This window comes from Triticum aestivum, chromosome 6A, assembly GCF_018294505.1.
Source record: "Triticum aestivum cultivar Chinese Spring chromosome 6A, IWGSC CS RefSeq v2.1, whole genome shotgun sequence".
In the NCBI taxonomy this organism is placed as follows: Eukaryota; Viridiplantae; Streptophyta; class Magnoliopsida; order Poales; family Poaceae; genus Triticum; species Triticum aestivum.
Window position 1 is genome coordinate 215,035,765 of NC_057809.1, and position 15,699 is coordinate 215,051,463.

Sequence of the window (15,699 nt, forward strand, 5' to 3'; positions counted from 1 at the left end):
GAACCCAAGGTTCTCTTTCTTTACCATGTTTCCTAGCAACAAAGTCTTTCTTATCATAACGTTGATTCTTTGATTGTGGGTTATCAAGATCAACAATATGTTCAATTTCTACATCATTATCATTACTAGGTTGAGCATCATTCTGAAAATCATCATTAACGTTTTCATTAGGTTCATGTTCATTGCCATATTGTGTTTCAGCATTAGACATAGAGATATCATTTGGATTATTAGGTGGTTCAACAATAGGTTCACTAGAAGTTTGCACAGTTCTATCATTTTTCCTTTTCTTACTTTTAGAAGAACTAGGTGCATCAATATTATTTCTGTAACATCCCAAAATTCTAAATTTTGGAATGTTATAATAAGTAGATAGATTTGACTAATTGTTTGATTGATTGTCTGAAAGTGAGTGAATTCGAAACTTTTTGAAAGTTAAATGAGAGGGAATAAAAGGACTTTCCCAAACTTTCATATTTGCTTTCTGATCTCCATGAATTCAAATTATTTTCAATGCAAAACCCTAGAGAGAAGATGACATGACTTCTTCCATTTAAAATGAAAAGGGAGTTTGAAAAATATTTGAATTCCATTGGGAAATATTTCCAATTCAGAAACTTTAAGCAACTCAATGATTTTCACGAGAGAAGATAAAATGATTTCTTCAAATTATGAGATATGAGTTGGGAGTTTCAAAGGATCAATTTCAAGTCCTTTTGGAATTAATTTTCAATTTGGATTTATTTGAGTTTTATTCAAATTATTTTCTCCAAAAATAAAATATATGGAAACTAGCGTAACATGATTCCCTACATTAGAAAATTGGAGGAAAATTAATTTGAAATCATTTTGATATTTTAAAAATGATTTTTGTTGGATTTTAGTAGACCAGTAGCACTCTTTATTTATCTGAATTTGTGTGGATTTTATTTGAAGTTATAAAAATGTCCATGTTGTTGGAAATCTTTTTCTGAAAATTTTGATATATTATATGCCTATATAAAATTTTTATTTATTTTGTTTTATCCGTTTTGTTTGTGTGGAAAAATATCTTTATATATATAAAAAAAATACTTCCCTCCGCCGAACTGGGCCGGCCCAGCTCCCAGGCCAGGCCGCGGTCCAGCCCACATCGCCCGTCGCCACCGTCCCTGAGCGGGACTCCGCTCGGGAGTTCGCCGCCGCCGCCGTCCGAGTCCCGACCGGGCACGCCTCCCGTGACCCCTTCCCCACGCCTCCCGAGGCCACCCCTCCCCTATAAAGCCGCCGCCCCGGCCCCGTTTCCCTCTCTCTCCTCTCACCGCGCCCCGCCGAATCGCGCCGCCTCGCCGGACTTCGCCGCCGTCGCCGCCCCTTGCTGCTGTTGCCCGCGCCGCCTCTGCCGGTCCTCTGCCGCACCGCCACTGCCGCCTCTCGCCTTGCGCCGCCGCAAGCCAGAGCTCGCCGTCGCCCGCTGCCCTCGCCCCGCGCCTCGCACTCCGCGCCGCCAGTGCTGCCCGCGCCCCGCACTACCGACGCCCCGCCGCCGACGCCTTCATCGCCGGAGTTGCCGGAGGCTAGCCCCGCTCCGGTCAAGCCCGAGCCGCCCGCCGGTTTTCTCTCCAAAAACCGCCCAAATCGATCAAAACCGTAAGAACCGCTCGGACCGTTTTTTTAGGTTCGGTTTAGTAGTCGGTTTAAAAAAAACCCCGTTTAGTATATTTAGAGGATGCTCGCTGGTTTACCCTCTAGAACGAACGAGTTCATAGTTTAGGGTTCAGGAGTGAACGTTCGTTGTTTATTTTTTTTCTTTTTCTGTTTTAATCTCGGCCAGGGACTTATATGTGAGGAGTTTTCTTTACAATTTAGTCCCTAAACTTCAAACACTCGTAACTTTTTGCTCGTTAGTCCAAATCCAACGAAACCAACGCCCACGTCTTCGTTATGATCCCCTCTATCCGGATAAACAACTCAAACATGTTTTTGAAAAGTTTAAAATTTGAATTAGATCAGATTTGAATTCAAACTTCTTTTGATCATATCTTTTTATCCGTAACTCCGTTTGAGTTGATTCTTTTTGCAAATCGAAGCTCTTGACCTAAACATTCTAATAAGGCCAAATTGACATAATTTTGGTACTGTTAGAAATTGTTTTATGTTGCAAGAGTTATTTGCTTGGTTTTGATGTTTCCGAATCGTCTTCTTCGATCTTTTTGATTTTTTTGAGTGATTGCTTATGTGTGGTTACCATTGCTTGCTTACGATAGATTGACCGGAGTGTGATGAGTAGAGCTATCAAGAGTTTAGAGTGCGAATCATCTTCATCAACATTGCAGGCAAGCTCACACTTTGATCATACCTTTTCTACAACCCAGTTTTATTGCATTAGATCAATCCTCACACATTGCATGATTTGGATCTAATTAAATTGTGGGATGAGAAGTAGATGAGGTAGTACCTATTGCCCTGTTATATCAAACCCTTGGGAGTTACTTCTGTGCGTTGCTTATATTGCCATGCTATGCTAGTAGACGTGGATTGGGTGAGTGATATCCATGACAGATGTGAGATTGTTAATTTTAATGGTTTATCTAAGGTGGCAACTTAAACACACATCTGGGTGGATTGAGGCACCTGATGTCTATCAGGACTTGCCTGTTTTCTTTTGGACCGCCACCCAGGCTCAAAGGGATCATGAGATTATTCATACTAGAAACTTCCGTGTGCAGCCACAAGCCATTATGGGCTCTGGCATAGTGGACTAAGTTGTGCGAACTCTTACAGTGGTAGACTAGCAGATGTAGGGGATGTAGGTGGTACGGTCTACCCGATCGTAAGGTGCTAGCGCTTCTGAAAGACTATGTCTCGGTCATCTGTCTTCTCAAACACCATGTAGTGCGAGAAACCAAACGGAGGCGATCGAGTCTTGTGGGGAAAAGTGCGCAAACCTCTGCAGAGTGTATAAACTAATCATGATTAGCCGTGTCCCCGGTTATGGACATCTTGAGTATCTAGTTCTTGGATTATCCTGTTGATCTCATCATGTTACTTTAAATGAATATTGTTGGGTTTAATGATGTTACTTAATTGGGATTGAGAATGCTGTCAGCCATTCTCAATGTTCAACAACCACCATGATAGTTAATTAAAATGTATTCCTTTGCAGTAGGGAAAAATTGGCTTTTCGCAAAAACTATAACCATAAAGCTTTTACAACAGCCAAATATGCATGTAGTGATAGCCATTGTTCATCATTTCTCTCTATGGTGTGAATTTGCCAGTACATTCAATGTACTGACCCTCTGTGGCTGCAACGTCTCATGTTGCAGGATGTCTTACGACGGGTAAGTGATACGTTAGGGTTACGATTTCTACACTAAACTTTGCCGTTGGTGTTGATGGGAATCCACAACCTTGTTGCTTCCGCTATATGGATTGAGGTAATAGTATTTATGTTACTTTATACATGTGATTTACCTTTGTTATAAATCCTTCGAGTACTGTGTGTGTCAGCATACCGATCCAGGGATGACACTTAAGCACAGAGACTTGATCCATTTGGGTCAGGTCGCTACAAGATGGTATCAGAGCACATGTTGACTGTAGGACGTGACCCTAGAAACTGGCAAGCCCATAGCAAAGATTTTTCTCTACAACTTTCCCTTTCAAAAGGATCTTTTACCTCTCTTCTCTTCTGAGCTTATTCAAATATTCCCTTTTAGTGAGACTATACCCCTTTCCCCTTTTGACCACACGAAGATTCGACTGATGAGACCACTCCAAGAAGTGCAAGCTATCGGACAACTAAGACCACTTCAGAATGAAGAGTATTTCCCGTGCAACCGAAGACAAGTGGAATTTGTAGGCTCTAAAGAATTCCCAGATTTGTATGACCTAGAAAGGCTACTCTTATGGAACCTGGCAGACTATGGAAGTTGTCAATACCCGAGATCAAGGTGTATCAGAAAAAAACCAAGCATGGAGAGTTAAAAACCTCAAAGTTTTGTCAAGAAAACCCTAAGGCAGGAGATATCAACTGGCAAGATAGCTCATGGGAATGACAAGAGCAGAAACACGGTTATCCATGATGTCATCGCCCGCTGATGCTATTGTCACCGTGCTGAGTTAAGGATGCATTTCTTCAGAATGGATTTGATGGAACAAGGCTGATGGAGCACCTATTAGTAAGATGAAGTTTTAACCTTAGCCGGTGTATCACCAGGATCTGGAGTGTTACATTAAGAAGTTAAGATGGACCAACAAGAAGCCGTATTTTGACAAGGAAGTATTTTGAGAAAAACTCAGGACCCAGAAGGTGAAAGTAGCCCAGCTGGTGGAGCAAAACCTCGTGATACAGGAGATTCATTAGGAACTGAAGGGCAGTAGTACCATGGTTCATGCCAATGTTGAAACCCAGAAGTTTGGAATGCCACTCCAGAAATATTAAAGGACGTCATGAGAAACTTTTTGTCAACATAGAGGATCTGGCAGAAGAAATTGAGAAGGACAAACACGATCAGAAGAAGCCATCGAAGACAGGAACAAGACTTGAAGAGTTTGGCGACGTTGACCCTTAGAAGACCAAACCCCTGTTATACACCTACGTTAGATGCGACGTTTGTGAGCTGTCATTTGTTTAATGTTTTTCGACAGCCACAACAAAAAATCTGTCTTTTCAAAACTGTTGTTTGCATTGTGTGTATCCCTCCCTATCTCTCTTATCTCACCCCAAACCCTTGGACCCAATAGAGGATGAATGAAGATGAGCTTGTATTTTCTGGACCGATGAGTCAGTTGGAGACGGACCGATGGATTCAGAACATGGAGGATCACATGGAGAATAACCCTATATTTGGAAATGATATGTCCCAGCATGCTCTTCAATGCTTTGAAAGAGGTGCTGCTACTTGGTGGAGGATGTACCAAACCATCAATGGATGGCAAGGAGTAACCACTTGGAAAGAATTTAAGTTGACTCTGCAAAGATCTCACCTTGTGTCCCAGAAGTTGAAGCCTTATGGAAAGGATATGAAGAAACCTTGTGCATGCAAGATTTGTGGAGAAATAGGACACACCCATAAAGAACACAAGGATGAATACCCTAATTGTGAAGGAAGTCACCCAGTTGAAGAATGCCCAACTAGGCAGATCACTTGTTTCTTGTGTGAAGGGACTACCCACTACCCTGCTCAGTGTCACATTTACCCCATGGTACAAAGAACCATCCAACAGAAGAAAGAAGTAATGAAAGGAGCCCTTATGGAAAGTTTAGAAGAACTTGTGATGAAGGAAGATGTGGAGGACACACCGAAAGAAGAGCCAATTAAACCCTGCACTAAGTCTTGCTATTCATGTGGAGAAGAAGGACACATCTCCCAAAATTGTTTGAATGGGGATCTAGTAGAATTCCCGACAAAGGAAGTAGAATATGACCCACAGGAAATAGAAGCCATGATTGGCATGGAAAGGTCCAAGAAGAGAAGCAGATTGGATTCCAGGAAGGATCTGAGTCATGTCACCTGTTATAAGTGCAAGGAGTCAGGGCACTACCTCAACAATTGCCCAAAAAAGGAAACCTCGATACTTGTCAGAAGTAATATGTTTTAGTTGTAATGGAGCAGGGCACTTTGCCAGAGAATGCCCCAAGGAGAAGGAACTTGCGCTAGATAGTTGAGTTTGCAACAAAAGAAATGGAGTAGTAGAAGTGAGAACATTTTCTTTTATATTGAGGTGTTGAGTTGAGACATGTAATGAAAAAGCAAGAGATTGTAATCATTGGAGAAGTAGTAAAGTTAGCACCGTTGGTAAAGATATGGATTTTATGAGTTGTTACTCTATGAAGAAGAATTTTGGCCATTCTGAGGATAAGAGAAATATGGTCTATGGAAGGTTTGTGCATTTTAAGGGTGGTAGTACCCTGTAATGGATTTCGGACAAAATGAATACGAGTTGTGTCTCTCTATGTGTGATGCCCCAAGAGTATGTGGGATGAAGTTGGAGACCGTCAGTTGTTTGGACCCAATGTGATCAAGGAGTCAGAGGAGAATGTTAAGTTGATTCGAGATAGACTGAAGGTAGCACAGTCCAGGCAGAAGAGTTATGTAGACTCAAAAACTCAAGGAGGTAGTCTATGAAATTGGAGATAGAGCATGTCTTCATGTGTTCCCTCTGCGAGGAGTTAAACGAATTGGAGTTAAAGTAAAGTTAGCCCCGAGATTTGTAGGACCATACCGAGTTTTGGAGCGTATGAGAGAAGTGGCCTACAAGTTTGAGTTACCCGAAGGACTGTCAGGAGTTCAAGATGTGTTTCACGTTTCCCAGTTGAAGAAGTGCCATGCAGAGATGGCTAATATTCCCGTGTAAGGATGCTTGACCGCGGAAAGGATAATGATGTTCCACGAAGTGGAATATGGACTTCATAAGTATAAGTTTTTATCTCGGTATGAGGGATATCCCACGAGGATGAAGAGATGAATTACTATTGGATATAAAGGAGGTATGATGTCGGAAATATGGATCAATGGAAACTCCATGATGAGTCCGAGTAATCATGTCCTAGTTTGGTGCCAATAGAAGGAAGGAAGACAGTACAATTGGATGGATTTAAGAATACTAGGAAGTTGGAACAATGATCAGTTGCCCGATGATAAGTTTAAGGACGACAAGTGATGAGATGGGCCATAAGCCACAGGCCCCAGGACCTGCCAAGAAGGAAGCACATTCTTGCTGAAGGAAAAACCCTGGAAGTGGATATACCTTTGTCGACAGACGCTTTTATAGGAGTTTACGCAAAACCTGAGAGTTGTGAAGGAACGATATATGTTTGTTTGGCTTGCAGAATCTATGGATTTATCCGAACTTGGTTCGTCGACAAGAGAAATTCTGCAATGCTTGTGAGGATGACCGAGTGCTACAATGCGAGATTCGCTAAACTGTATACAAGGTAATTATTTGGGTGCGGGATGGATTGATCACCATACCGACTTACTCTTATTATTCGCCTTGCTATATGGGATGGTAAATCTGAGTGACTTGCCTATAGTAGAGAGACGACGATATTAAACCTTGTTTAAACCTTAGAATGGTATAGAAATTTTTTCCCTTGTACAAGGCAGCTTTTGCCAACCGTAGGTTATACAGTGAGGATCAACCCAGACCCATTTCCTGCAGGAGAAACCATAAATTGTTGACCACCATGAGATATCGATAGTTGTTTAGTTTTGGCGCCCGACCCATCAGCTAAGAAGACCCAATCTCGGAATAACCTTACCAAGAGAAAAGGACAGAAGAAATGAGGAAAAGGTTATGCCACTACTAGAAGAGCCCAGAGAAGGAATTTGCCGAGAATCTGAGAAGACCGGCCCCCTCAAGAATAAGGATGGAGTATATGAGTATTGATGGGACCGTAACCATGTTTCTAAGGGTGGTTGCACCCCAGACCCCTATGATGATCGATGGATTTTGAGGAGGCCCCCAAACCCTAACCTATTTCTTGCTAGCCTCTCCGAATCTCGAGGACGAGATTCATTTAAGGGTGGTAGGTTTGTAACATCCCAAAATTCTAAATTTTGGAATGTTATAATAAATAGATAGATTTGACTGATTGTTTGATTGATTGTCTGAAAGTGAGTGAATTCGAAACTTTTTGAAAGTTAAATGAGAGGGAATAAAAGGACTTTCCCAAACTTTCATATTTGCTTTCTGATCTCCATGAATTCAAATTATTTTCAACGCAAAACCCTAGAGAGAAGATGACATGACTCTTCCATTTAAAATGAAAAGGGAGTTTGAAAAATATTTGAATTCCATTGGGAAATATTTCCAATTCAGAAACTTTAAGCAACTCAATGATTTTCACGAGAGAAGATAAAATGATTTCTTCAAATTATGAAATATGAGTTGGGAGTTTCAAAGGATCAATTTCATGTCCTTTTGGAATTAATTTCCAATTTGGATTTATTTGAGTTTTATTCAAATTATTTTTCTCCAAAAATAAAATATATGGAAATTAGGGTAACATGATTCCCTACATTAGAAAATTGGAGGAAAATTAATTTGAAATCATTTTGATATTTTAAAAATGATTTTTGTTGGATTTTAATAGACCAGTAGCACTCTTGATTTATCTGAATTTTTGTGGATTTTATTTCAAGTTATAAAAATGTCCATGTTGTTGGAAATCTTTTTCTAAAAATTTTGATATATTATATGCCTATATAAAATTTTTATTTATTTTGTTTTATCCGTTTTGTTTGTGTGGAAAAAAAATCTATATATATATATATATATATATATATATATATATATATATATATATATATATATATATATATATATATAAATACTTCCCTCCGCCGAACTGGGCCGGCCCAGCTCCCAGGCCAGGCCGCGGCCCAGCCCACGTCGCCCGTCGCCACCGTCCCTGAGCGGGACTCCGCTCGGGAGTTCGCCGTCGCCGCCGTCCGAGTCCTGGCCGGGCACGCCTCCCGTGACCCCTTCCCCACGCCTCCCGAGGCCACCCCTCCCCTATAAAGCCGCCGCCCAGGCCCCGTTTCCCTCTCTCCTCTCACCGCGCCCCGCCGAATCGCGCCGCCTCGCCGGACTTCGCCGCCGCCGCCGCCCCTTGCTGCTGTTGCCGCGCCGCCTTCGCCGGTCCTCTGCCGCACTGTCACTACCGCCTCTCGCCTTGCGCCGCCGCAAGCCAGAGCTTGCCGTCGCCCGCTGCCCTCGCCCCGCGCCTCGCACTCCGCGCCGCCCGCGCCCCGCGCTACCGACGCCCCGCCGCCGACGCCTTCGTCGCCGGAGTTGCCGGAGCTAGCCGCCGCTCCGGTCAAGCCCGAGCCGCCCGCCGGTTTTCTCTCTGAAAACCGCCCAAATCGATCGAACCGGTAAGAACCGCTCGGACCGGTTTTTTTAGGTTCGGTTTAGTAGTCGGTTTTAAAAAAAACCCCGTTTAGTATATTTAGAGGACGCTCGCTGGTTTAGCCTCTGGAACGAACGAGTTCATAGTTTAGGGTTCAGGAGTGAACGTTCGCTGTTTATTTTTTTCCTTTTTCTGTTTTAATCTCGGCCAAGGACTTATATGTGAGGAGTTTTCTTTACAATTTAGTCCCTGAACTTCAAACACTCGTAACTTTTTGCTCGTTAGTCAAAATCCAACTAAACCAACGCCCACATCTTCGTTATGATCCCCTCTATCCGGATAAACAACTCAAACATGTTTTTGAAAAGTTTAAAATTTGAATTAGATCAGATTTGAATTCAAACTTCTTTTGATCATATCTTTTTATCCGTAACTCCGTTTGAGTTGATTCTTTTTGCAAATCGAAGCTCTTGACCTAAACATTCTAATAAGGTCAAATTCACATAATTTTGGTACTGTTAGAAATTGTTTTATGTTGCAAGAGTTATTTGCTTGGTTTTGATGTTTCCGAATCGTCTTCTTCGATCTTTCTGATTTTTTTGAGTGATTGCTTATGTGTCGTTACTATTGCTTGCTTACGATAGATTGACCGGAGTGTGACGAGTAGAGCTTTCAAGAGTTTTGAGTGCGAATCATCTTCATCAACATTGCAGGCAAGTTCACACTTTGATCATACCTTTTCTACAATCCAGTTTTATTGCATTAGATCAATCCTCACACATTGCATGATTTGGATCTAATTAAATTGTGGGATGGGAAGTAATGAGGTAGTACGTATTGCCCTGTTATATCAAACCCTTGGGAGTTACTTCTGCGCGTTGCTTATATTGCCATGCTATGCTAGTAGACGTGGATTGGGTGAGTGATATCCATGACAGATGTGAGATTGTTAATTTTAATGGTTTATCTAAGGTGGCAACTTAAACACACATCTGGGTGGATTGAGGCACCTGATGTCTATCAGGACTTGCCTGTTTTCTTTTGGACCGCCACCCAGGCTCAAAGGGATCATGAGATTATTCATACTAGAAACTTCCGTGTGCAACCACAAGCCATTATGGGCTCTGGCATAGTTGACTAAGTTGTGCGAACTCTTACAGTGGTAGAGTAGCAGATGTAGGGGATGTAGGTGGTACGGTCTACCCGATCGTAAGGTGCTAGCGCTTCTGAAAAACTATGTCTCGGTCATCCGTCTTCTCAAACACCATGTAGTGCGAGAAACCAAACGGAGGCGATCGAGTCTTGTGGGGAAAAGTGCGCAAACCTCTGCAGAGTATATAAACTAATCATGATTAGCCGTGTCCCCGGTTATGGACATCTTGAGTATCTAGTTCTTGGATTATCCTGTTGATCTCATCACGTTACTTTAAATGAATATTGTTGGGTTTAATGATGTTACTTAATTGGGATTGAGAATGCTGTCAACCATTCTCAATGTTCAACAACCACCATGATAGTTAATTAAAATGTATTCCTTTGCAGTAGGGAAAAATTGGCTTTTCGCAAAAACTATAACCATAAAGCTTTTACACCAGCCAAATATGCATGTAGTGATAGCCATTGTTCATCATTTCTCTCTATGGTGTGAATTTGCCAGTACATTCCATGTACTGACCCTCTATGGCTGCAACGTCTCATGTTGCAGGATGTCTTACGACGGGTAAGTGATACGTTAGGGTTACGATTTCTACACTCAACTTTGCTGTTGGTGTTGATGGGAAGCCACAACCTTGTTGCTTCCGCTATATGGATTGAGGTAATAGTATTTACGTTACTTTATACATATGATTTACCTCTGTTATAAATCCTTCGAGTACTGTGTGTGTCGGCATACCGATCCAGGGATGACACTTAAGAACAGAGACTTGATCCATTCGGGTCAGGTCGCTACAATTTCTCTGAGAATCTTGCTCAATTCTCTTAGGGTGGCCTTCAGGATACAAAGGTTCCTGAGTCATTCTACCAGTTCTAGTAGCCACTTTAACAACATAATTATTTTTCTTACTATTCGTCTCATTAGGCAATTCCTTTTGAGCTTTAATTACTTGTTCTACTTGAGTGGTAACCATAGAAGCATGTTTGCTAACAAGTTTAAGTTCACCTCTAATATTAGCCATATAATCACCCAAGTATTTAATCATATTAGCATCTTGTTTTAATTGTCTACCAAAATAAGCATTGAAGTCTTCTTGTTTAAACATAAAATTATCAAACTCATCCAAGCGTTGACTAGCAATTTTAGCAGGAGGGATTTCAGTTTTATCATATCTATAAAGAGGATTTATCTTTACTACCTGTGTCGGGTTATCGGGGTCTGGAGGTTCTTCAATAAATAAAGGATCAAGATCATATGTTTCTTCGACAGGCGGTAAATTAAGACCATGTATTTCTTCAATACGAGGTAAATTCTTAACATCTTCAGCTTTAATACCTTTTTCTTTCATAGATTTCTTTGCCTCTTGCATATCTTCGGGACTGAGAAATAGAACACCTCTCTTCTTCGGAGTTGGTTTAGGAATAGGATCATTAATTGGAGCAGGAGCTGGCTCAGGAGGCGCCCAATTATTTTCATTTGTCAACATATTATTCAATAAGATTTCAACTCCATCCGGTGTTCTTTCCCTGAAAAGAGAACCAGCACAACTATCCAGGTAATCTCTAGAAGCATCGGTTAGTCCATTATAAAAGATATCAAGTATTTCATTTTTCTTAAGATGATGATCAGGCAAAGCATTAAGTAACTTGAGAAGCCTCCCCCAAGCTTGTGGGAGACTCTCTTCTTTAATTTGCACAAAGTTGTATATTTCCTTTAAAGCAGCTTGTTTCTTATGAGTAGGGAAATATTTAGTAGAGAAGTAGTAAATCATATCCTGGGGACTACGCAGACAACCAGGATCAAGAGAATTAAACCATATCTTAGCATCACCCTTTAATGAGAACGGAAATATTTTAAGGATATAAATGTAGCGAGATCTCTCATCATTAGTGAATAGGGTGGCTGTATCATTTAATTTAGTAAGATGTGCCACAACAGTTTCAGATTCATAGCCATGAAAAGGATCAGATTCAACCAAAGTAATTATATCAGGATCAACAGAGAATACTTAATCCTTATCAGTAACACAAATAGGTGAAGTAGCAAAAGCAGGGTCAGGTCTCATCCAAGCATTTTGTAACATCCCAAATTTTCAATTTAGAATGTTATACAATAGATCATCATTGCATATCATATTTTATTGGGACATTTACATCTATGCCCTTAATTTGCACCCACTCTCAGATTTACCCCTAATTTCAAAGCCTGCTCAAATTTGCCCCTCCGCCGTTAGGTGCACTTACAGAAATACCCTTCTGTGTCATTACCGTCCGGTCAAAGCAGGTCAATGCCGGTCAAAGGGCTTTGACCGTCGTGAAAAAAATAGCAAAAAATTCTAAAAAATCTGAAAATTTGTGGGATCAAAGATACTCAGGTTCGCAAGGTGCGTGCAATGGTTCGTGCTGTTTGTACATTCCAGGAGCTCGTGTCAGAGGAAAAACAATAAATATGTAAGCCTGTGAACAGTAAATTCAAAAAATAGCAAGAAAATTCAAAAAAATATGAAATTTTTTGGCATCAAAGAGGCTCGGGTCTGCAAGCTACGTGCAAATTTTTGTTGTGTTTGGACATTGGAGGGGCTTGTGGAGAAAAAAAACAAAATTTGGCTCGGGAAAAAACTTGGGAAAAATGACTATTTTGTTTTTTCTTGCTAGGGCTCCTCGCATGTCATTTGATCACAAAAACTTGCAAGCACCATGTGCACCCAAGCCACTTTGATGCCAAAAATCTCATATTTTTTTAATTTTTCTTGCTATTTTATTTCAAATTTATTTGTCACAAGCGTGCAGATTAACTGTTTTTCCTCGCCACGAGCTCTTGAAATGTCCAAATAGCACGAAAATTTTCACACAACTTGGGCACATGAGTATCTTCGATGACACAAAATTTTAGAATTTTTAGAATTTTTTGCTATTTTTTTAGGACGGTCAAAGCTGTTTGACCGGACGGTAACGGCGTAGAAGGGCATTTCTATAAGGGCACCTAACGGCGGAGGGGCAAATTTGAGCAGGCTTTCGAATTAGGGGTATATCTGATTAGGTGGTTCGAGTTAGGGAGAGAAATGCAAATGGCCCTATTTTATTGCATTTTGGTTGATGCTAGAAATTTCACGCAACTCAAGGACCCTCAGAGAGAGTTGGGGATTTCGTTATTTTCATATTTGAGTTTTCTCAAATTTTGAAAATAGGATCATTTGATTTTATTTATTTTATCTTCAATTATTTCTATTACAAAAATATGAGAGAGGGAATAAAAAGGCTTTCCCAAAATAAAGAAATATTGAGGATTTCATAATAAAATCAAATACGATTTTATTTTGGTTTTATTTGCTATTTTATTTGAATTTAGGAAAAATGCGCTGTTTTCAAAATTGCATTTAGGCCCCAAATAAATGTTCATCCTGTGTGGCTTGATTTTAGAAGCCGGGGAAAATTTATTTCAGGATTTTTGGAGTCCGTTTAGTATTTCTTTTTATTTTTGAGCGTAATTATTAAAAAAACGCGAACCGATGTACGGGCCGTGTTAGGCCCGGACTCCTCCAGGGGAGGCTTTATATAGCGCCGCCTCGAGCCCCGCAGCCCACCCGAGCCATGCCCCAAGCCCAAGCCGCCGCCGCCTAAACCCTAACTCTAGCCGCCGCCAGCTGCCGCCGCCGCCACCCCGCCGCCGACGAGGTCGAACCGCCGCCGGCCGCCGGTTTTTTTAGAAAACCGTTGGTTTTCACCTGTTTTTTTTCGGTTTTTTATATTCGTTTTTTAGATAAATCGGTTTTTTTCTCGGTTTAGTTAATTAGCGAGCGTTCGCTCGTTCGTTCGTTTTAACGAATGTGTTCTTCGTTTAGATCCAGATAACGAACATTCGTTCATTAGTCTGTTCGTCGTTTTCTTTTTCTCGGATTTGTTCCGCGAATTTTCTGATCACGATTCCTGATCCGATTTTCGTTCTAGTATAACTTTTCGCTCGTTTATCAGAATCAGGCGATTCAAGCGCCTGGAGTTTCATCTCGAAACCCTCTTTCCGTTTAACCAATTCAAACAAGTTTTTGTCTCTGTAAAATTTGACCTAGATCCAGATTAGTAAACGAAGCTTGTTTCTTTTGCCGTTTGTCTTTTGTTGCTTCGTTCGATTTGGTTCTTTTTGCCAACCGGAGTTCTTAAGTTGAACTTTCTGGTTAGATCTCTTATTTGAGTTTTACCTGTGCATTAGTTGAGTACTTATTGTATGCTTGTTTGTTTGCGATAGAGTACCCGGAGTGCGCCGCTTGCTACTTCGAATCGCTAGGTTTTGCGGATAATCAGCAAGGCAAGTAACACTTTGATCATACCTCCTATTACCCAGTTTTTATTGCATTAGATCAATCCTCAAACATTGCATGATTAGGATCTAATTAAATTGTGGGTTTGGGAAGTAGATGAGGTAGAACCTATTACCTGTTATTATCGAAGCTTTGGGAGTTACTTCTACGTTTGCTTATTATGCCATGCTATGCTAGTAGACGTGGATTGGGTGAGTGTATCCATGATAGATGTGAGATTGTTAAATTAATAGTTTATCTAAGGTAGCAACTTAAATACACATATGGGTGGATTGAGGCACCTGGGTATTCCAGCGATTGCCTATTTTTCTTTTGGACCGCCACCCAGGCTCAACGGGAACATGAGATTATTCATACTAGAAACTTCCATGTGCAGCCACAAGCTACTATGGGCTCTAGCATAGATGATTAAGTTGTGCGAACTCTTACAGTGGTAGACTAGCAGATGTAGGGGAAAGTAGGTGTAACGGTCTACCCGATCATAAGGTGCTAGCGCTTCTGAAAGACTATGTCTCGGTCATCCGTTTCTTAAACACCATGTAGTGCGAGAATCCCAACAGAGGAGATCGAGTCTTGTGGGGAAAAGTGCGCAAACCTCTACAGAGTGTATGAACTAATCATGTTTATCCGTGTACCCATTTATGGACATCTTGAGTATCTAGTACTTGGATTATCATGTGAATCTCATCATGGTACTCTAATTAATTTGTTGGGTTTTAATGATGATGTTCAATTGGGATTGAGAGGGTGTCTACACTCTCAATGTTTAACAACCACCATGATAGTTAAATAAAATGTATTCCTTTGCAGTAGGGAAAAATTGGGTTTACGCAAAACTGTAACCATAGAGCTTTCCACCAGCCAAATATGCATATAGTATAGCCTTATTCTTACATTGCTCTCTACGTGTTACATTGCCAGCATATTCCATGTGCTGACCCGTTTCGGGCTGCAACGTTCATGTTGCAGACTTTTCAGACGATGAGTAAGGTGCCTTTAGGTCATGGTTCTATACTGAGTGATGCCATTGGAGTTGATGGACTCACTTATCTTCCAAGCCTTCCGCTGTTATCGTTATTAGATGGCCTTAAGCCATATTTATTGTAATAAGTTCTCTTTTGAGACTCTCGATGTAATAAGTGTGTGATTGCTACTCTGTTATAAATCCTTCAAGTACTTTGTGGTGTCAGCATTACTGATCCAGGGATGACACCGGAGCATAGAGATTGGACCGTTTGAGATCTGGTCGCTACAAGATGGTATTAGAGCACACGCTGAATGTAGGACACAACCACTAAGCTAAAGCCCTAGATCACTAGTCACTCTTCTTATTCTGACTCCTCATCTTTTCTACTCTTTTAGGATGGCGGATGCAAGGAACAAGTT